Genomic DNA, 21,689 nt, shown 5'->3' with positions numbered 1-21,689 from the left:
GTTACATTTCCCATTTACTTCCTCTTTCTCTGAGCTTCCTGCAGTGAAATCTGTTTCTGTTGTCTTAAGGTAAGCAACACTGATCTTGTGTTGGATTCCACTATGCACTTCCTGATATCTGTATATCACCAGGGTCTGCTACTTCCAATGAGACAAATCTCCCCTGCCAATTTCGCCGGATAACACTTCTTCCTACATGGCATTACCCCCTGGTCACAGGTACTGCCAACTCTTACTGGCCATTGCCAGTTCTGTGACACATCAGAAATTGCTGAAGTAACATTTTTCCTTTACACTCTTCAACCTAAATCATAATAAGTCAAGTGCTAATAGGGGAAAATGCATCCGCCATGGGTACAGTGGTGCACCACACAGATAACCAGCTGCAGGGCTGAAACTCTCATTTGCTGAGCTGCTAGGAAAGTTGAGTGTCTATGCGCAAAGCCACATTCCTCTCCATAAATTGCCTTCAGTCAAAGGAACCAGCTTTGTTTGAGACTATACTCCTTGTGGAGGGTATCCTTCATCCATCGCTTGGTTGATGTAGGGGTACAAACTCCTGCTCCCTTGCTTCTATTCACAACATATTGTTCACAAGGAAGATTTAAAAATCCCATCCTTTTCAATTTTTCAGATTTTTTGTAGAAATGTTATTATTTCTTCCAAAAAATATTTAGTAGAATTCAATGAAGCCAACTAGACCTGAACTTTGCTTAATGGAAAGATTCTCAACTACAAATTCAAATATTTTTCTGTAACTCTATTGTTGCACTATTCACATGGGTTCAAAAACATTGTTGCTTGTGCTTCAGTATCTGACACATTTATAGAGGAATTGTAGGGTTTTTTTCGTTTTTTATATTCATACCCTTGTCCCACTGTTATTTCTCTCATGTAATCCAAACATGTACAATGGAATCAGAATTGGCAAGCAACTGATACCATTCTATAATTAGACATATATGTTTTCTTCCAAACTAAGTTCTTTTGTTTGTTTGTTATGTTTCCAGGCTAGTCTCAAAGTCCTGGGCTCAAGCAATTCTCCCACTTCATCCTCTCAAGTAAAGTAGCTGGGATTATATGTGTACGCCACAACACCCAGCTAAAACTAAGTTCTGTTTACTAGGTTGATCTTGTCCATCTGTCTTTCTCTTTCTTTGTAAATGTTCTGTTTGGATCTGATTTCCTAGAAAACAGCCTGATGATATGCTCATATGGTAATACTTTTATTGAGGGTAGGGTACAATTGGATGTAACAAGCATGAGGTGGAAAAAATAAGTTGTGCATGAAGAGAGCGAATGCATAAAAATAAAGTTACACATTATTAAGCTGGCCACGATATCTCAGAAAAATATAACCGTTCTCAATATTTCCGGATATCTTTAAGGAAACTCTGTGGAACTGCTGCATCTTAGAACAATCCATCAATAGGAAGAAAAAAGAAAAACCTTATCTTCCAATTCTTTTATATCAATTGTCTTAATTTGGTCAAAATTTGCCCTACAGAAAGAAGCTATACTTCCAGAATGTATTTTTCAGACCCTCTAGGACTTCCCTGTGGTGTTTGGAGAATCTGGACTCCAAAACTGCTGGGTTCCCACAAAAACCAACATTGCCACCAGGAAGAGTGAGTCAGCAGATCATGCTAAGTGATGAGCTTACAGTGATGGGTAGAACTTCATGACCATGTGAAAGCCCAACACATGTCTGGGCCTCTCGTCAGGAAGACATACCAAGTAGTCAGGCCCAAAGTGGCAGCTAGGGCCGAGGATATCTAGGAGGATAAATAAATTCAGACTGGTGCAAGTTCACACTAAGTAGCATCTCACAAAAACTAGCTTCTGGTGGGCCTGAAATATCACCAGTTCCTCCTATTAGTCCAGATATCTGTTCCAGGAAATAGACACCACTACACTGCTAAAGCTAAAGTTAGTACTTCCTGCCCAGAAAATTCCCTGAAATAAGAGCAGAAACTATGTTGTTTATATGAATTCTAAGTGAACAGAACATGTCTTAGTTTTTCTCTCACAGTTTTGCAGAGCCTTGGAGAATCAGCATTTAGGAATGCTGCTCTGAGTGCTAGCACTGGGTAATACTAGATAAATACCTGTTCTTGCTGGATTTGGTGTCAGTACTGGAGCCCAACAATTTCTGCAGCCCCTGAGAAAAACCGTGTGGGCTTACAAAAAAGCAAAACTAAACAACAAAAAAAACCCTATAAAACAAAACAAAAAAAAAACCTAACTATATGGTTACAAGGTAGGGCATCACAGTGATTTCATAATCTGAGGTGAATTATGAGCACTGTGACACCCTAGGTTTGGAATTGTGAAAGTGCTTGCAATAAATAGGGTTCTTTACCTTTCAGAAGATGATGTTTTCAAAATTATTGGAGTAGCTTCCAAAATTCTAAAGTAAAAAATCAAATTAGCTAAAGGTGGTGCCTTTGCTTTTCTATTCCTTGTTCCAATAAAATGCTTCAGAGGAATACTCCATAAGGCTGTCACTGTCTCTACTCTTGAAGGTCATAATTTGAAGGGTGCCTACTGTATCCTCAACCAAGTTTAGAATTGTAATGCCATTTTCAGCTCTGCTAGAGTTACATGCCCTCCAATAGAGAAAGCCCTCTGTAGCAGTTCCTGTGGATGCTGCCCATGCAGAAACCTCTGTCAATACCACCCTTGAGTAGAACAATGGAGTAGCTCTCTTTCTCTGAACCTAACAACATACCTTCTGAGTAAGCGTTCTCCTTAAGTTAGACATCTCTACATGTTGTCTAGTGGAAGACTCCAAAATTTCTTTTTAGGGTTTTGGAAAACCTTTCATTCCCCTCATTCATTCTAGCTACAAGGAAGGATTTCTTTTTCTTTTCGGAAGTTTTTATACTTAAGGATTAAAAAAACATGAAGTAGAGATAAACTTTCCTGTTCATTTTCTGAATTATCCAAGTTTGGAGAAATACTTTGAGTATTTAAATAAGTCATTCTATCCTATAGCACCTGTATAGCTGAAGACTAATTCTCCCTGATTCCAGCAGAAGTCATTATGTTAAGTTTAATTTTGCATCCATTTTAAAAACAGAGTACACAGCTGGGAACTCTCTTAAGGGCATGTGTAAAACAAACTGTATCCTCCCAGTAGACTTATCATGTCAGCACTAAGACTCATGGCCTATGGCTGCCACAAAAAGCTATGAATATGTAATATAAACTGAAACCCAAGTGTCCCCAATGAATTATTCTGTGAAACAATTCACTGGGCCTATCCAAAAATTCATTCTTAAAAAAAATTAAAAGACTAAGTCATTACTAGGTTTTCTTTACCGATACCAACTCAATATTTTTAAGTGGAGTAAAAATGTATATAGTGATTGTTTCATTCTTGACAAATGATTTAAAATGCTATGAAACTACTCTCCCTTTTCACCCTGATCTCAGAATTTTAGAAGTCTATAAAAATTGTGTAGAGTACCTCCCATTTTGTAGAGTAACAAAGCACCCTCGATCTTCAGACCACAAAGACAAACTCTCCGACTTTTGTATTCCCTCTCAAATTTCCAAGACAAAAGTAGCCTATATGTGGAACAATTTGTGTTGGAAGCTGACAGGTCCATTCATTTTTTAAAAAATCAATAACTTTTTTGCCAGACCCCCAAGTGTGTGCCTCCGTGAGACGTCATTAAATTGTAGAACTGAACCTGCTGGGCCCAGGCATTCCTTACTGCTACAACCTATGGGCAGTATCTGATTTTATTACAAACACTAGCACAAAGTATATACAAGCAAAGAAACAGCCGCCAGATAAAAAGCATTAATTGAATTGCATTCAACCTGCCTTAATTAATCCTTTAACTGGCAGACATAGGGTTGTAAGCAGTTTTAATGTATCTATTATTGTGAACTTAAATTGATGCAGGGAAACAAAAGGAAGTAACAAACACATAGACATAATTCAATTAAAAGCCATTGAATCGTATTGTTTAGATGAACTGCTTGTCAGAAGTTGTTAATTATCTATAGCCCCAGAATACCAAATCAGGAAACATTTTCTAATTAACTATTGAGCATCATTTCGCTAGTTCTACATTGTTTTGGATTTATGAATGACTAAATTATATGTGTGTATTTTTATGTTTTCTCCTATCAATTAAATCAACGTATATAACTAGCTTCATTTTAACAATGAATCAACAGAAGAACAGGCAGAGGAAAACTAACTTGTGCAAAAACCCTTAACTAATTAGGAGACCTATGGTTCTCAACTCATGATTATACTACCTATTGTATGTCATATTAGCAAGAAATTATTTTTCTTTTCTACTTCATTTATTGGACAGCTCTCTTCAGCATTGACTAAAACACTTGCCCAGACCCTTTTCTACTTTAAAATATTTTATACTTAGGCTTCATCCTTGCTACATTTTTGGGGTCTGAGCAGAGCTAGCATTCTCACATGTCTTACAGAAGCTTACATCTTCAATCTTTTATCATCAAACAACTGTACAATTCATTCAGACTCCCTATATTTATATCAGTTTAACTCATAGAAACAGCCAGAGGAGTTGCTGAAAAAGAAAATATCTATCTCTATGGAGTTAGTATAGAATTCTGAAAAAACATTGTAAAGAGGAACTAAATTAATAGTATTTACTTGCAGGTGTTATTGTGAAAAGTAATGGAATTATCCATATTACATTTTGAGACCCATTTAAACATGTAAGCACTCAATACATGCTTGCTCTTATTACAGATGGTTTTGTTACTAGGAATTAACATGAAGCCAGCCAATTCCTCTAAATTCCATTCACTTGTTAAAATTAAACATGTAAAAATATATTTCAGGTTCTCCAAAAATTACAGTTTTGAATGTAAGGGAGATATACCATATCAGGAACTAGAATTATTTATTTTTAAATATCTATATGACATAATAAGTATTGTTCAACTTCAAAGCCTCTTAAGTATTCCTTTTAAAAAGTAGCTCTGTCTTGTAACTATAACAGAGCATAATGACTTTTGCTCTTCTCCATTTAAGCTACCAGGGGCACTAAATACAAACATGTTTGTGTTTACTAATTCATAATCTTCACCCAGTTCTAGTCGTTTTCCTCCATTCATTTTTAGGCTCATGGTGGTCAACACACAGGAGTCATGTTTATGTCAGGGGAGAAATTAAAACTGCTGTGGAACAAAAAGATCTTCCCAAATCTTGTAGTTCTTAAATTCTCAGAATTTGTTGTGTTTTTTTCTTAGACTCACTTGCTTCTTCTTATCTTTATGACCCAGTGGCTAGTATTTCAACAAACATGAAAGCTGGGAGAACTAATTGATTTTGAAGAAGTAAAGGTGAAAAAATGAATAAGGTATGTGGTTGAAAATTGTGTAAGATAAAAGTTACTTATATACAATTGGTGAGAATTAGACTATTAAAGCCATTCTGGAAGGCATCTGGCTGCAAAATGAAGAATTTACGTATGAATGTGCTGTGAGCAATGTGTTTACTTTTAGTAGTTCTAGTGATCTAGGCTGCAGAAATACAGAAACAAAAACAGAGGGTTTTTTGCTCCGTAAGTGAGAATAATCTAACTCTAGAGAAATAAAATTTGAAGAAAGGAAAAGTGATGGTTGCCTCAGACATATGAGAAACTAAGGACTAGAAAGTTTTCAGTATTCTTTCTTCCTCATTCTTTCCTTATCTCTTTTAAACATAGAGGAAAATACAGTCATTGGTACATCCCAATCTTTTCTATTTGCAGCATCCACTACCAGAGAAAGATGGGTAATTTAGAAGTCCTTGTAATAGGTCTTAAGTATTGTGGTGAGGAGATCCAGTTCCTGTGGGAAAAAAACTTACTAATTATATTTATATGGGAGTGGGGATGTACAAGAGATCCTTGTAGATGAAGAAATGAGGAGGATGGGTGGCTACGCAAGTGATACACATTTTAGCCTCAGTTTAATACTAATGAATATTTCAAACTATTGAAAATAATAAAAGGCAAATGAGTGCTTAAATATGTGAACAAACACACAAAGAGCATTTGAAGCAAAATGCTACTGTAAAAATAACCTAACCCAATCCCTCAAATAAGGTGCTATTTAGTGTTTGTTTATTGAATAAATACATTAATAAATATTTGAATAGCTATTTGTTGATAAGGATATTTGCTACTTTGACCCAAAGAGGGGTATACAAAAATAATGCAAATTAGTATGTTTTATCAATTTAGTAATATTGTTATATAGTGACCAAAGACAAATTAATAAAATATTTGTTCTAACTCTATTATGAAATAATCCAACAAATATATATATGCAAATATATCAAAATTGAAAAAAATATATATGCTTCTGTTAGAATAATCTTATTTAAAGAATTAGAATATTTTATTGAGACATGCTATTGTAGATAAGTGGGTATACTGCTGAACCTATTTTTACAGACATTATTAAAATAAATACATCTAGCTTTGTTTTCTGGCAATCATTTTCCCACAAACAAGACATTGCATTAACCCACCAGTTTCCATTTTAACTCCTTGTATCTTAGTTACAAAGCCTTTGTGTGCATCTCCTTGACACTTATAGTATGTAAGTAAAATCCCATTTTTATCCTTAAGAGTATCTGAAATTATAATGCAAAAATAAATTGCTGATGTTTTCAAAGACAAGATGGTTGAACCACTAATGAGACTGATAAAAGAATACAAAGAGAAAGCACAAATAATGCAGGGTAGCTCATGAAAATACATCACTGCAGTACTAAAGAATTTTTAAAAGATAATGATAATATGAACAGTATTTCATTTTATTTTGATTTTATTTTTAATTGATAAATACTTGTATATATTTATGGATACACAATGATATTATAATACATGTGGAAATAATATGAAAATGTATGTAAAATATTTTTAAGAATGCAATTTTTACAGCTATCATGAGACAAAATTGGTGATCCATATAGTAATAAGTGAAGCTAGTAAATTTATAATTTAAAATATTTAAATTTTTCCAAAGCAAAATCAAACGAACGAAACACTGCTCTAGGATCAGAATTTTGTTCACCAGTAAATTCTATCAAATATTTAAGAAAAGTAATCCCAATCATGGAAAAATGCCTACAGTAAATAAAAAGAAAGAGAGTACCTACCTTAATGAGCCCAGAATAATACTGACATTTAACTGGACAAGGACATAATCGAGTAAAATTTCACGCCAATTTTACAAATGAACATTGAAGCAAAAGACCTAAGTAAAATATAAAAATAATCGCAACATTTTAGAAAGTCAATATAACAAGAAAAAATGATAAATTTCTGTAATTCCAGATTGGATTAATAATTGAAAAACAATAAATATAAGTTGCCATATTAATAAAATAATAAAAATCTTAGAATTATCTCAATTTGATGAATATACTTGCTAATTTTATTCAACATTTAAATAATAAATTTTGTTAAATTTATTAAATCCACTTAAAAGCTAAAAAATAAACTTAGCTAACTGGAAATGGGATGTAACTTGTTAGTCAAATGGTATCTACAAACATCTAAAAAAGCATAATTAATGGTAAAATTATAAAAGCTTTCTTGTGGATCTCATTTGATGTCATTATTCACCCGTATGAGGATTCTCTAAATGAAAACTTCAAAATAATTTAAGGAAATATATAAGAATGTTTAAATTTGTTTATTAAAATACCTGGACACAAGTCAACACAAGACAATCAATTGTATTTTTACATAATTATATTCTCTGAAAATGTAGACCTTGAGGAATAGTACCACTTATTGTATTAAACATATAAAATATCTCAAAACAAAAACTGTTAAACCCTAATGAAAGAAATTATAAACCTCAATAAATAAAAAGAATTTATCATGTTCACTGATTGAAATATTCTTTATATCAAACATACTAAACCCTTCCCCTAAGTTAAACTATAAATTTAATATAATCCAAACATATATTTCATAGTTAAAATATGTGAATCTAAAAGTTGAAAGGTTCATTTTAAATTGTATGTGAATGTTCAAGAGTCCAGGAATATCATAGAGAATATTGAATAGTTAACAGAAAAACTTTATTGTTTATCAAGACTTATTACAAAGTTGTAATTTGGGCAACATACTATTGGCTTTAGGGTAAACTGACAGCCCAATGATCAGAGTAGGAGCCCATAAGCAAATTCACTCATATATGCCCAATTCACTTATGGAAAGCTTTGGAGGAAGAAGCATCTTATCAATAAATAGTGTTGGGTCAGCTTGACATTTATGAAGAAAAAAATTAGTTTGCTCTTGCCCCCCTACCTCTTTTAATTTTGATGTTAGGGTGTTGATTGAGATCTTTGTAGTTTCTGATGTGGGCATTTAGTGCTATGAATTTCCCTCTTAACACTGCTTTAGCTGTGTCCCAGAGATTCTGGTATGTTGTCTCTTTTTTCTCATTGGTTGCAAAGATCTTCTTGATCTCTGCCTTAATTTCCTTATTTACCCAGGGGTCATTCAGGAGCAGGTTGTTCAATTTCCATGTAATTGTGTGGTTTTCAGTGAGTTTCTTAATCTTGAGTTCTAATTTGATTCCACTGTGGTCTCAGAAACTGTCATGATTCCAATTATTTTGCATTTGCTGAGGAGTGTTTTACTTCCAATTATGTGGTTGATTTTAGAATAAGTTCCATGTGACACTGAGGAGAATGTCATGTTCTGTTGATTTGGGGTAGAGAATGCTGTAGACATCTGCTAGGTCCACTTGATCCAGAGCTGAGTTCAAGTCCTAAATATCCCTGTTAATTTTCTGTTTCAAAGATCTGTCTAAATTTTCTGTTTCGTTGATCTGTCTAATATTGACAATGGGTTGTTAACGTCTCCCACTATTATTTGTGAGAGCCTAAGTCTCTTTGTGGGTCTCTATGAACTTGTTTTATGAACTTGGGTGCTCCTGTATAGGGTGCATATATATTTAGGATAGTTAGCTCTTTTTGATGAATTGATCCTTTTACCATTATGTAATGCCCTTCTTTGTCTTTTTTGATCTTCGTTGGTTTAAAGTCTGTTTTGTCAGAGACTAGTATTGCAACCCCTGTTTTTTTTTGTTTATTTGTTTGTTCGCTTTCCATTTGCTTTGTAATTTTTCCTCCATCCCTTTATTTTGAGCCTGTGTGTGCCTTTGCACATAAAATGGGTCTTCTGAATACAGTACACCAATATGTCTTGACTCCTTATCCAATTTGCCAGTCCTAGTATTTCAATAGGGGCATTTAGCCCATTTACATTTAGTGTTAGTATTGTTATGTGTGAATTTGAGCTTGTCATCATGATGATATTTGGTTATTTTGCACACTAGTTGATGCAGTTTCTTCATAGTATCATTGGTCTTTATATTTTGGTATGTTTTTGCAGTGGCTGGTACCAGTTTTTCCTTTCAACATTTAGTGCTTCTTTCAGGAGCTCTTGCAGGGCAGGCCTGGTGGTAACAAAATCTCTCAGCATTTGCTTATTTAAAAAGGATTTTATTCTCCTTTGCTTATGAAGCTTAATTTGGCTGGATATGGAATTCTGGGTTGAAAATTCTTTTCTTTAAGAATGTCGAATGTTGGCCCCCAATCTCTTCTGCCTTATAGGGTTTCTTCTGAGAGGTCCACTGTTAGTCTGATGGGCTTCCCTTTGTAGGTGACCTAGCCTTTCTCTCTGGCTGCCCTTAACAATTTTTCCTTCACTCTGACTTTGGAGAATATGATGATCGTGTGTCTTGGGGTTGATCTTCTTGTGGAATATCTTAATGGTGTTTTCTGTATTTCCTGAATTTGCATGTTGACCTGTCTTGCAAGGTTGGGGAAGTTCTCCTGGATAATATCCTGAAGTGTGTTTTCCAGCTTGTTTCCATTCTCCCTGTCTCCTTCAGGTACTCCAATCAACCGTAGGTTCAGTCTTCTTATGGAGTCCCATATTTCTTGGAGGCTATGTTCATTCATTTTCATTCCTTTTTCTCTATTCTTTTCTGCATGTCTTATTTCAGTAAGGTGATCTTCAAACTCTGATATCCTTTCTTCCACTTGGTTGATTCAGCTGTTGATACTTGTGTATGCTACACGAAGTTCTTGTGATGTGTTTTTCAGCTCCTTCAGATCATTTATGTTCCTCTGTAAACTGGTTATTCTAGTTAGCAATTCCTTTAACATTTTATCAAGGTTCTTAGCTTCTTTGCATTGGGTTAGAACATGCTCCTTTAGCTCAGGGTAGTTTTTATTACCCATCTTCTGAAGTCTACTTCTGTCAATTCATCCATCTGATCCTTCATCCAGTTCTGCACCCTTGATGGAGAAATGTTGCAATCATTTGGAGGAGAAGAGACACTCTGGCCTGTTGGTTTTCAGCATTGTTTGGTTGATTCTTTCTCATCTTTGTTTGTCTAGTTTCAGTCTTTGAGGCTACTGACCCTTGGATGGGGTTTTGGGCCATACTGCCCAAAGTAAACTATAGATTCAATACTATTCCCATCAAACTACCATTGACATTCTTCACAGAATTACAAAAATGTTTTAAATTTCATATGAAATAAAAGAAGACCCTGAATAGCTAAGACAATCCTAAGCAAAAAGAATAAACTAAAGGCAGCATGCTACCTGACTTCAAACTATACTACAAGGCTACAGTAACCAAAACAGTATGGTACTCATACCGAAACAGACATATAGACCAATGGAGCAGAACAGAGACCTCAGAAATAACACCATGCATCTACAACCATCTAATCTTTGATGACCTTGACAAAAACAAACAATGGGAAAAGGATCTTCATTTCAGTAAATGATGCTGAGAAAACTGGCTAGCCATATGCAGAAAACTGAAACTGGACCCCTTACACCATATATTTTTTTTCTCTTTCTTTTATTATTATTATTATTATACCTTAAGTTTTAGGGTACATGTGCACAATGTGCAGGTTTGTTACATATGTATACATGTGCCATGTTGGTGTGCTACACCCATTAACTCGTCATTTAGCATTAGGTATATGTCCTAATGCTATCCCTCCCCCCATCCCACAACAGTCCCCAGAGTGTGATGTTCCCCTTCCTGTGTCCAAGTGTTCTCATTGTTCAATTCCCACCTATGAGTGAGAACACACAGTGTTTGGTTTTTTGTCATTATGATAGTTTGATGAGAATGATGGTTTCCAGTTTCATCCATGTCCCTACAAAGGACATGAACTCTTCATTTTTTATGGCTGCATAGTATTCCGTGGTGTATATATGCCACATTATCTTAATCCTGTCTATCGTTGTTGGACATTTGGGTTGGTTCCAAGTCTTTGCTATTGTGAATAGTGCTGCAATAAACATACATGTGCATGTGTCTTTATAGCAGCATGATTTATAATCCTTTGGGTATATACCCAGTAATGGAATGGCTGGGTCAAATGGTATTTCTAGTTCTAGATCCCTGAGGAATTGCCACACTGACTTCCACAATGGTTGAACTAGTTAACAGTTCCACCAACAGTGTAAAAGTGTTCCTGTTTCTCCACATCCTCTCCAGCACCTGTTGTTTCCTGACTTTTTAATGATTACCATTCTAACTGGTGTGAGATAGTATCTCATTGTGGTTTTGATTTGCATTTCTCTGATGGCCAGTGATGATGAACATTTTTTCATGTGTTTTTTGGCTTCATAAATGTCTTCTTTTGAGAAGTGTCTGTTCATATCCTTTGCCCATTTTTGATGGGGTTGCTTCTTTCTTGTAAATTTGTTTGAGTTCATTGTAGATTCTGGATATTAGCCCTTTGTCAGATGAGTAGGTTGCAAAAATTTTCTCCCATTTTGTAAGTTGCCTGTTCACTCTGATGGTAGTTTCTTTTGCTGTGCAGAAGCTCTTTAGTTTAATGAGATCCCATTCATCCATTTTGGCTTTTGTTGCCATTACTTTTGGTGTTTTAGACATGAAGTCCTTGTCCATGCCTATGTCCTGAATGGTATTGCCTAGGTTTTCTTCTAGGGTTTTTATGGTTTTAGGTCTAACATGTAAGTCTTTAATCCATCTTGAATTAATTTTTGTATAAGGTGTAAGGAAGGGATCCAGTTTCAGCTTTCTACATATGGCTAGCCAGTTTTCCCAGAACCATTTATTAAATAGGGAATCGTTTCCCCATTTCTTGTTTTTGTCAGGTTTGTCAAAGATAAGATACTTGTAGATATGTGGCATTATTTCTGAGGCCTCTGTTCTGTTCCATTGATCTATATCTCTGTTTTGGTACCAGTACCATGCTGTTTTGGTTACTGTAGCCTTGTAGTATAGTTTGAAGTGAGGTAGCATGATGCCTCCAGCTTTGTTCTTTTGGCTTAGGATTGACTTGGTGATGCGGGCTCTTTTTTGGTTCCATATGAACTTTAAAGTAGTTTTTTCCAATTCTGTGAAGAAAGTCATTGGTAGCTTGATGGGGATGGCATTGAATCTATCAATTACCTTGGGCAGTATGGCCATTTTCACAATATTGATTCTTCCTTCCCATGAGCATGGCATGTTCTTCCATTTGTTTGTATCCTCTTTTATTTCATTGAGCAGTGGTTTGTAGTTCTCCTTGAAGAGGTCCTTTACATCCCTTGTAAGTTTGATTCCTAGGTATTTTATTCTCTTTGAAGCAATTGTGAATGGGAGTTCTCTCATAATTTGGCTGTTTGTCTGTTATTGGTGTATAAGAATGCTTGTGATTTTTGTACATTGACTTTGTATCCTGAGACTTTGCTGAAGTTGCTTATCAGCTTAAGGAGATTTTGGGCTGAGATGATGGGGTTTTCTAGATATACAATCATGTCATCTGTAAACAGGGACAATTTGACTTCCTCTTTTCCTAATTGAATACCCTTTATTTCCTTTTCCTGCCTAATTGCTCTGGCCAGCACTTCCAACACTATGTTGAATAGGAGTGGTGAGAGAGGGCATCCCTGTCTTGTGCCAGTTTTCAAAGGGAATGCTTCCAGTTTTTGCCCACTCAGTATGATATTGGGTGTGGGTTTGTCATAGGTAGCTCTTATTATTTTGAGATACATCCCATCAATAACTAATTTATTGAGAGTTTTTAGCATGAAGCGTTGTTGAAATTTGTCAAAGGCCTTTTCTGCATCTATTGAGATAATCATGTGGTTTTTGTCTTTGGTTCTGTTTATATGCTGGATTACATTTATTGATTTGCATATGTTGAACCAGCCTTGCATCCCAGGGATGAAGCCCACTTGATCATGGTGGACAAGCTTTGTGATGTGCTGCTGGATTCAGTTTGCCAGTATTTTACTGAGGATTTTGCATCAATGTTCATCAAGGATATTGGTCTAAAATTCTCTTTTTTTTTTTGTTGTGTCTCTGCCAGGCTTTGGTATCAGGATGATGCTGGCCTCATAAAATGAGTTAGGGAGGATTCCACTTTTTCTATTGATTGGGATAGTTTCAGAAGATATGGTACCAGCTCCTCCTTGTACCTCTGGTAGAATTCGGCTGTGAATCCGTCTGGTCCTGGACTTTTTTTGGTTGGTAAGCTATTGATTATTGCCACAATTTCAGTGCCTGTTATTGGTCTATTCAGAGATTCAACTTCTTCCTGGTTTAGTCTTGGGAGGGTGTATGTATCCAGCAATTTATCCATTTCTTCTAGATTTTCTAGTTTATTTGCATAGAGGTGTTTGTAGTATTCTCTGATGGTAGTTTGTATTTCTGTGGGATCAGTGGTGATATCCTCTTTATCATTTTTTATTGTGCCTATTTGATTCTTCTCTCTTTTCTTCTTTATTAGTCTTGCTAGCGGTCTATCAATTTTGTTGATGTTTTCAAAAAACCAGCTCTTGGATTCATTAGTTTTTTGAAGGGTTTTTTGTGTCTCTATTTCCTTCAGTTCTGCTCTGATTTTAGTTATTTCTTGCCTTCTGCTAGCTTTTGAATGTGTTTGCTCTTGCTTTTCTAGTTCTTTTAATTGTGACGTTAGGGTGTCAATTTTGGATCTTTCCTGCTTTCTCTTGTGGGCATTTGGTGATATAAATTTCCCTCTACACACTGCTTTGAATGTGTCCCAGAGATTCTGGTATGTTGTGTCTTTGTTCTTGTTGGTTTCAAAGAACATCTTTATTTCTGCCTTCATTTCGTTATGTACCCAGTAGTCATTCAGGAGCAGGTTGTTCAGTTTCCATGTAGTTGAGTGGTTTTGAGTGCGTTTCTTTGTCCTGAGTTCTAGTTTGATTGCACTGTGGTCTGAGAGACAGTTTGTTATAATTTCTGTTCTTTTACATTTGCTGAGGAGTGCTTTACTTCCAACTATGTGGCCAATTTTGGATAAGTGTGGTGTGGTGCTTAGAAGAATGTATATTCTGTTGATTTGGGGTGGAGAGATCTGTAGATGTCTATTAGGTCTGCTTGGTGCAGAGCTGAGTTCAATTCCTGGATATCCTTGTTAACTTTCTGTCTTGTTGATCTAATGTTGACAGTGGGGTGTTAAAGTCTCCCATTATTATTGTGTGGGATTCTAAGTCTCTTTGTAGGTCACTAAGGACTTGCTTTATAAATCTGGGTGCTCCTGTATTGGGTGCATATATATTTAGGATAGTTAGCTCCTCTTGTTGATTTGATCCCTTTACCATTATGTAATGGCCTTCTTTGTCTCTTTTGATCTTTGTTGGTTTAAAGTCTGTTTTATCAGAGACTAGGATTGCAACCCCTGCCTTTTTTTGTTTTCCATTTGCTTGGTAGATCTTTCTCCATCCCTTTATTTTGAGCCTATGTGTGTCTCTGCACATGAGATGGGTTTCCTGAACACAGCACACTGATGGGTCTTGACTCTTTATCCAATTTGCCAGTCTGTGTCTTTTAATTGGAACATTTAGCCCATTTACATTTAAAGTTGATATTGTTATGTGTGTATTTGGTCCTGTCATTATGATGTTAGCTGGTTATTTTGCTCGTTAGTTGATGCAGTTTCTTCCTAGCCTTGATTGTCTTTACATTTTGGCATGTTTTTGCAGTGGCTGGTACTGGTTGTTCCTTTCCGTGTTTAGTGCTTCCTTCAGGAGCTCTTGTAAGGCAGGCCTGGTGGTGACAAAATCTCTCAGCATTTGCTCATCTGTATAGTATTTTATTTCTCCTTCACTTATGAAGCTTAGTTTGGCTGGATATGAAATTCTGGGTTGAAAATTATTTTCTTTAAGAATGTTGAATATTGGCCCCCACTCTCTTCTGGCTTGTAGAGTTTCTGCCGCGAGATCTGCTGTTAGTCTGATGGGCTTCCCTTTGTGGGTAACCTGACCTTTCTCTCTGGCTGCCCTTAACATTTTTTCCTTCATTTCAACTTCGGTGAATCTGACAATTATGTGTCTTGGAGTTGCTCTTTTCAAGGAGTATGTTTGTGGTGTTCTCTGTATTTCCTGAATCTGAATGTTGGCCTGCCTTGCTAGATTGGGGGAGTTCTCCTGGATAATATCCTGCAGAGTGCTTTCCAACTTGGTTCCATTCTCCCCGTCACTTTCAGGTACACCAATCAGATGTAGATTTGGTCTTTTCACATAGTCCCATATTTCTTGGAGGCTTTGTTCATTTCTTTTTATTCTTTTTTCTCTAAACTTCCCTTCTTGCTTCATTTCATCTTCCATCACTGATACACTTTCTTCCAGTTGATCACTTCAGCTCCTGAGGCTTCTGCATTCTTCATGTAATTCTCGAGGCTTGGCTTTCAGCTCCATCAGCTCCTTTAAGGACTTCTCTGCATTGGTTATTCTAGTTATCCATTCATTTAATTTTTTTTCAAAATTTTTAACTTCTTTGCCATTGGTTTGAGTTTCCTCCTGTAGCTCGGAGTAGTTTGATGGTCTGAAGCCTTCTTCTCTCAGCTCGTCAAAGTCATTCTCCATCCAGCTTTGTTCCTTTGCTGGTGAGGAGCTGTGTTCCTTTGGTGGAGGAGAGGCGCTTTGCTTTTTAGAGTTTCCAGTTTTTCTGCTCTGTTTTTTCCCCATCTTTGTGGTTTTATCTACTTTTGGTCTTTGATGATGGTGATGTACAGAAGGGTTTTTGGTGTGGATGTCCTTTTGTTTGTTTGTTAGTTTTCCTTCAAACAGACAGGACCCTCAGCTGCAGGTCTATTGGAGTTTGCTAGAGGTCCACTCCAGACCCTGTTTGCCTGGGTATCAGCAGCAGTGGCTGTAGAACAGCGGATATTGGTGAACCACAAATGCTGCTGCCTAATTGTTCCTCTGGAAGTTTTGTCTCAGAGGAGTACCCGGCCATGTGAGGTGTCAGTCTGCCCCTACTGGGGGGTGCCTCCCAGTTAGGCTGCTTGGGGTCAAGGACCCACTTGAGGAGGCAGTCTGCCTGTTCTCAGATCTCCAGCTGCATGCTGGGAGAACCACTACTCTCTTCAAAGCTGTCAGACAGGGACATTTAAGTCTGCAGAGGTTACTGGTGTCTTTTTTTTTTTTTTGTCTGTGCCCTGCCCCCAGAGGTGAAGCCTACAGCAGCAGGCAGGCCTCCTTGAGCTGTGGTGGGCTCCATCCAGTTCGAGCTTCCTGCCTGTTTTGTTTACCTAATCAAGCCTGGGCAATGGCAGGCACCCCTCCCCCAGCCTCGCTGCCACCTTGCATTTTGATCTCAGACTGCTGTGCTAGCAATCAGCGAGACTCTGTGGGTAGGACCCTCCGAGCCATGTGCGGGATATAATCTCCTGGTGTGCCGTTTTTTAAGCCTGTTGGAAAAGCGCTGTATTAGGGTGGGAGTGACCCAATTTTCCAGGTGCCCTCTGTCACCCCTTTCTTTGACTAGGAAAGGGAACTCCCTTACCCCTTGTGCTTCCTGAGTGAGGCAATGCCTCGCCCTGCTTTGGCTCATGCATGGTGTACTGCACCCACTGTCCTGCACCCAATGTCTGGCACTCCCTAGTGAGATGAACCTGGTACCTCAGATGGAAATGCAGAAATCATCCGTCTTCTGCGTCACTGACGCTGGGAGCTGTAGACCGGAGCTGTTCCTATTCCACCATCTTGGCTCGGCCTCACACCTTATAAAAATTAACTCAAGATGGATTAAAGACTTAAATGTAAAACTCCAAACCATAAAAACCCTAGAAGAAAACCTAGGCAATACCATTTAGGACATAGATATGGGGAAAGATTTCACGACAAAAATGCCAAAAGCAATTGCAACAAAAGGCAAAATTGACAAATGGGATCTAATTAAACAAAAGAGCTTCTGCACAGCAAAAGAAACTATCATCAGAGTGAACAGGCAACCTACAGAATGGGAGAAATTTTTGCAATCTACCCATCAGACAAAGTTCTAGTATCCAGAATTTAGAAGGAACGTAAACATATTTACAAGAAAAAAAAAACAAATAACCCCATCAAAAAGTGAGCGAAGGAGCCGGGCCCAGTGGCTCACGCCTTGTAATCCTAGCACTTTGGGAGGCCGAGATGGGTGGATCACCTGAGATCAGGAGTTCAAGACCAGCCTGGCCAACATGACAAAACCCCATCTCTACTAGAAATACAAAAATTAGCTGGGTGTGGTGGCAGGTGCCTATAATCCCAGCTACTCAGGAGGCTGGGGCAGGAGAATTGCTTGAACCTGGGGGGGTGGAGGTTGCAGTGAGCAGACATTCTGCTACTTCATTCCAGCCTGGGTGAAAGAGCAAAACTGTCTCAAAAAAAAAAAAAAAAAAAAAGTGGGCGGAGGATATGAACAGACCCTTCTCAAAAGAAGACATTTATGCAGCCAACAAACATATGAAATAAAGCTCACCATCACTGATGATCAAAGAAATGCAAATCAAAACTACAATGAGCTACCATCTCACACCAGTCAGAATGGAGATTATTAAAAAGCCAGGAAACAAAAGATGCTAGCAAGGCTGTGGAGAAATAGGAACACTTTTACCTGGTTGGTGGGAATGTAAATCAGTTCAACAATTGTGGAAGACAGTATGGCGATTACCCAAGGATCTAGAACCAAATATACCATTTGACCCAGTAATCCCATTACTGGGTATATACCCAAAGGAATATAAATCATTCTACTATAAAGACACATGAACACATATTTTTATTGCAGCACTATTTACAATAGCAAAGATGTGGAACCAACCCAAATGCCCATCAGTGATAGACTGGATTAAGAAAATGTGGTACATACACACCATGGAATACTATGCAGCCATAAAAAGAAATGAGATCATGTCCTTTGTAGGGACATGGATAAAGTTGGAAGTCATCATCCTCAGCAAACTAACACAGGATCAGAAAATCAAACACCACGTGTTCTCACTCATAAGTAGGAGCCGAACATTGAGAACACATGGACACAGACAGGAGAGTGACACACCACGGCCTGTTGGGTTGTGGGAGGTGAGGGGAGGGAACGTAGAGGAGGGTTCAATAGGTGCAGCAAACCACCATGGCTCACACATACCTATGTAACAAACCTATACGTTCTGCACATGTATACCATTTTGGGGTTTTATTTTTTAGAAGAAATATAGAAGAAAAAATTGTTAAACTTGATTTCTATAATATATGTAAACATCAATACAAGTATACTGTAAGAGCTAACTATGAAAGATAGGCAACAGACTTCTATTAATAATATACAATATCTCATGAGTTCATGATAGGAAACGTTTTCTTAAGCAGGACATGAAAATAACTAATATAACTAATTATAAAAAGGGGATCTGATAAATCAGACTGTCTTAAAATAGGAACTTTTTCAAAAATGGCATGGGGAAAAGTCTGAAAAGTAAAGGTGAAACCATGAAATAATGATATTTGCAATCTATGTAAGTGATAAAGTGCTTGCAACTGCAACATATAAGGCATTTCTACAAATTAAAACATGCAAAAGTGATCCTAGGAAATAATATGCAAGAAGTTAAAATAACTATTTCAAAAAAAAGAAAGAATATCCAAATCAGCAATAAATAAAATATGTGCTTTGCTCTATTAGTTCTCAGTGGAATTTTATTGTAGGCTATTGTACTCTTTTTGTATTTCCTGTGTTTTATCTCTAATTTCAGCTTTTTTCTTTTTAGCCTTGCTTGGACAGCATCCTGCTTTAAGAGTGTGTCATGCATTTATATTTGCTCCAACGCTTCTCCAGCACCAAGAATGCCAGTAAAAGCCAACTGGGCAAGTATGCATGCCTGGAAGCAGGAGAAATCTTGGATAATCCTCTACCAAGAGAGAACTAGAGTCAATGAAAAATAACCAACCACTTTGTTGATCCATCTTTGGGAAATGGCATTCTGTATACACTTCAGAAGGTCCTGGACAGGAGCAATCTCTAGTTGCCCACAGTGCTGACCTCTATAACATACATTTATGTTAAGTTTTCCTTTTTCTATCATTCCCCAAGGTCCTTCACTCCTGCATCCTTGGAATGCCTTCTGCACATAAGTCCTTTTCTTAGGCTCTGCTTTCATGAAGAAACTGAAGCTAAGACAAGACATATAAATTAAGGCCATAGTAATATTCCTCTAAGCACGTGTCACAAAGAGTTCAGCTAAAACCTAGAGTCGGTAAGAATATGAGACAAAAGTCTGATACAATGCTGATGAGAATGCACATTAATATTTGCATTTTATAAAAGAGTTTAATATTAACTATTACAAAGATAAGCATATTTTTTTTTCCCAACAAAATTTCTGGGCATATATTCTAAATGGCATGTGGAGGAATGTTCATAGTGATGTTTTTCATGATAACAAAACACAGTAAACTAATCCAAAAATGTCTCAACCATGTAATGAAAAAGTTTGATATATCCATACATTGAAATATGACTGAATATAAATGCACTATAGTTACATGAAAAATGTATGTATAACTCTAATAGACATGTTCAACAAAATATGTCAGACATAATAGAATAACAATTTTTTTTTTTTTTGAGACAGAGTTTCACTCTATCACCCAGGCTAGAGTGCAGTGGCACAGTCTCTGCTCACTGCAAGCTCTGTCTCCCGGGTTCATGCCATTATCCCGCCTCAGCCTCCCCAGTAGCTGGGACTACAGGCACCTGCCACTGCACCCAGCTAGTTTTTTGTTTTTAGTAGAGACAGGGTTTCACCGTGTTAGCCAGGATAGTCTCGATCTCCTGACCTCATGATCCACCCGCCTCGGCCTCCCAAAGTGCTGGGATTACAGGCGTGAACCACTGTGTCTGGCCTAGAATAACAATTTTATAATTCAAAGTAGATAAAATTTTAAAACAGGTAAAACTGAATAATTATGTTTATATGGTGAAATATGAAGACAAGCATGGGTCAACTTTTGGTTTTCAGTCCATCATATAAGGAGCTTGGAAATCATTATTCCATCTTAATAAGTAAGTACAATGCTAAACAAACTGAAAAATGAACAACTTTTTTCTTAGATCCTTAAGGGAAGTGAGGTCACAAAGCAAAACACTGATTCCAAAAATTGAATGATAGACAGGCAGATACACAGCAGAAACCCAGGAGGTGAAAACTTCTGGGAATCAGTATTAGAGTAGAAAAGTCTGAAATGCAATTGATGAATTTCTGGAGGCTCAGTGTGGACAAGTCTGAGAGGCAAAATCTTTAGGGGAACCCAGTCATGGGGGAGTCCCCACCCCTTTGTGAGTTTTACCTTCCACAGCTTGATCATATCCTCACAGTGACTATTGAAGAAAACACCCTCATGATTTCAGAAAGGGGTGGAAAAAAATAACCATTTTTGAAATACACCAGAGTACTTTGTTCTTAATAAGGCACGCCCTCAGGAGAAATGAAATAAAGACAGTTTAACCTGCCAGGGTTTTATCAGAGCCTAAATGACCTGGGGGAAGAGGAAGACTCAGCTCTAGCTCCTTCTAGAATTCCATGTGAGAGAAAAGAAATATTCAACTTCAGTAGATTCTAGCCATCCTGTCTCAAGCTAGCTCCTTCTAGAATTCCATGTGAGAGAAAAGAAATATTCAACTTCAGTAGATTCTAGCCATCCTGTCTCAAATAAGGGGAGTGGGGGTTATGAGAGGCACTTGTGCATTTCACAGCCTAGACGCATAGGCTTACTAAAAGGCTAAGACTTAATTGTAGGACTATAGAACACTTCCCCTCCCCCAGCACCTTACCACAACATCACTATTTAACAGTGTTCATTTTACCCAGTACATGATGACCAACTACCAAGAAAAAATTACCAGGCATAGTAAAAGACAAAAAAAAAAAATTAAAGAAACAGAAAGGCTTTAGAACTAGACTCAGACAAGCCAGGATGCTGGAATTATCAGAGTCGACTTTTGAAACAATTATAATTCATATGATAAAAACTCTAATGGATAAAGTGGAGCACATGAGAGAACAGATGGGTAACATAACCAAAGAGATAAAAATTTCAAAAGATAATCGAACTGTGTTATCTTTCTTTGCAGATGACAGGATTGTGTATGTAGAAAAATTCAAATAATGGACAAAGAAATTTCTAAAACTAATAAATGATTACAGCAAGGTAGCAGAACACAAGATTATATAAAAGTCAGTCAGTCACTTTCCTAGCCCCAAGTGAAGAACAAGTAAAACTTGAAATTAAAAACCAAAAGAAATTACATTGACACCCCCCAAAATGAGATAATTAAGCATAAATCTAACAAAATATATACAAGAGCTATATGAGAAAAACTATAAAACTGGTAAAAGAATTC

At 37.0% G+C, this 21,689-nt stretch overlaps 1 long non-coding RNA gene across 1 annotated transcript in view; it reads left to right on the top strand.

Moving 5' to 3' along the window:
- LOC129137823 (uncharacterized) overlaps positions 1-21,198 on the top strand; it is a 79,350-nt gene extending 58,152 nt beyond the window's left edge. The window contains exons 2-3 of the long non-coding RNA XR_008540615.2: positions 5,287-5,363; positions 19,057-21,198. This is a non-coding gene — a long non-coding RNA (uncharacterized LOC129137823). The remainder of the gene's footprint in view (positions 1-5,286; positions 5,364-19,056) is intronic.
- The last annotated feature ends 491 nt before the right edge of the window (positions 21,199-21,689 follow it).

This window comes from Pan troglodytes, chromosome 17 (assembly GCF_028858775.2).
Source record: "Pan troglodytes isolate AG18354 chromosome 17, NHGRI_mPanTro3-v2.0_pri, whole genome shotgun sequence".
In the NCBI taxonomy this organism is placed as follows: Eukaryota; Metazoa; Chordata; class Mammalia; order Primates; family Hominidae; genus Pan; species Pan troglodytes.
The sequence above is the reverse complement of the archived record's forward strand: the minus strand, read 5'-3'. Positions and strand labels throughout refer to the sequence as shown.